The following is a 2,210-nucleotide window of genomic DNA, read 5'->3' on the forward strand; positions in this document are numbered from 1 at the left end:
TGCCTCTCCAGCTGTGCCGGTCCCCGCTGCTGCCTCTCCGGACCCCTCTGGTCCCCGCCGCTTGCCTCTGCCTCCATGCCTGTCCCCGCCGCTTGCTTCTGTCGCCGCTGGTCCCCCAAAGCCTATTTTTGATTGCAGGACTGCGCGCTGCTCCGCTGCCGCCGCGACTCTTGGTTTTTCGAGACAGGGTTTCTCTGTGGTTTTGGAGCCTGTCCTGGAACTAGCTCTTGTAGAATCAGGCTGGTCTTGAACTCACAGAGATCCGCCTGCCTCTGCCTCCCGAGTGCTGGGATTAAAGGCGTGCGCCACCACCGCCCGGCTTACTTTTATATTACTTTTACTGTCTCTTTAAAGACTTTGTTTTGGGCTAGAGAGATGGCTCAGAGGTTAAGAGCACTGGCTGCTCTTCCAGAGGTTCTGAGTTCAATTCCCAGCAACCACATGGTGGCTCACCACCATCTATGATGAAATCTTGTGTCCTCTTCTGGTGTGCAGGCATACATACCAGAATGCTGTATACATAATAAATAAATAAATCTTTAAAAAAGACTTTGTTTTATTTTTCATAACTGTTTATACTCTTTTCCTTCTCTCTCCCAAAGCTACGTACATTTTTAAACACACTGTGTCTTGTTTAAAGGTCTTTTATGTCTGAATCTGTCTTATTGTGTATCTGAAATCCTTTTCTGACAAGGAGCGCCTTTTTTTTTTTTAATGCTAAGTGTGTATGCCTAGGACCAACTTCACAGCCCTGCCTGTTTGCTCCATAGTCCAACATGGCAGAGGCATGTTCATCGCGTTTGTGAAGGACATCCCACATCACTGCAGTCAGACCTTTATGTTGTCCCAGACAGGAGCCAAGGAACTTATGCCAGCCCCAGGTGCCCCCTCCTGTAGAATCAACTGAGATGGTGGCCCTGTGAAATTCACTCATTAGCTGTCACCTTCTCATCCTGTGTCTCTCCAAGTCTTGTGTGTGTGTGTGGTGCAGTGAAGTCTTTTCTGGACGCATAGGTGGATGGATGGAGGAATGGGTGGGTGTGTGAGTAGATGGTTGGGAAGACGAGTGGGTAGACAGGTAGATGGGTGGGTGGACAGGTAGATGGATGCATAGGTAGGTGTCTTAGTCACAATTTCTCTTGCTGTGATAAAACACCATGACCAAAGTCAACTTGGGGGCGTGGAGGGTTTATTTCAGCTTATAACTTTGAGGTTACACTCCATCACTGAGGGAAGTCAGGGCAGGAACCTGGAGACCGAAAGTAAAGCAGAGGCCATGGAGGAATTCAGTTAGTAAGCTGAGCTACTTGCTTCTTATAGTTTGCTAAGCCTGTTTTCTTACACAATTCAGAACTACCTGCCCAGGGGTGGCCCTTTCTTGTTGTAGGCTGACCTTGCAGACATCAATTATTAGTCAAGAAAATGGCCCCACAGGCTTGTGCACATGAGGCTTCCTCTTCTCAGATGAGTCTAGCTTGTGACAAGTCAACAAAACAAAAGCAAAAGCCAAGCCAAACCTGGACAGTAGTTGTGTGAGAGGTGGGCAGGTAACGGATGTGTGGGTGGGCAGGTGGATGGGTGAGCAGGTGGATGGGTGAGCAGGTGGATGGGTAAACAGGTGGATGGGTGAGCAGGTAGATGGGTGGGTGGGCAGGTGGATGGATAGGCAGGTGGATTGGTGGGCAGGTGGATGGATGAACAGGTGGATGTGTGGGTGGGCAAGTGGATGGGTGAGCAGGTGGATGGGTGGGCAGGTGGATGGGTGAGCAGGTAGATGTGTGGGTGGGCAGGTGGATGGGTGAACAGGTGGGTGGGTGAGCAGGTGGATGGGTGGGCAGATAGATGGGTGAACAGGTGGATGGGTGGGTGGGCAGGTGGATGGGTGGGCAGGTGGATGGGTGGGCAGGTGGATGGGTGAACAGGTGGGCAGGTGGATAGGTGAGCAGGTGGATGGTGGGCAGGTGAATGGGTGAGCAGGTGGATGGGTGAACAGGGGGATGGGTGAACAGGTAGATGGATGAACAGGTGGATGGGTGAACAGGGGGATGGGTGAGCAGGTGGATGGGTGAGCATTTGGATGAGTGAACAGGTGGATGGGTGAACAGATGGGTGGGCGGGCAGGTGGATGGGTGAGCAGATGGATGGGTGAGCAGGTGGACAGGTGGATGGGTGAACAGGTGGATGGGTGAGCAGGTGGATGGGTGAACAGA

This window comes from Microtus ochrogaster, chromosome 4 (genome assembly GCF_000317375.1).
Source record: "Microtus ochrogaster isolate Prairie Vole_2 chromosome 4, MicOch1.0, whole genome shotgun sequence".
Taxonomy (NCBI): domain Eukaryota; kingdom Metazoa; phylum Chordata; class Mammalia; order Rodentia; family Cricetidae; genus Microtus; species Microtus ochrogaster.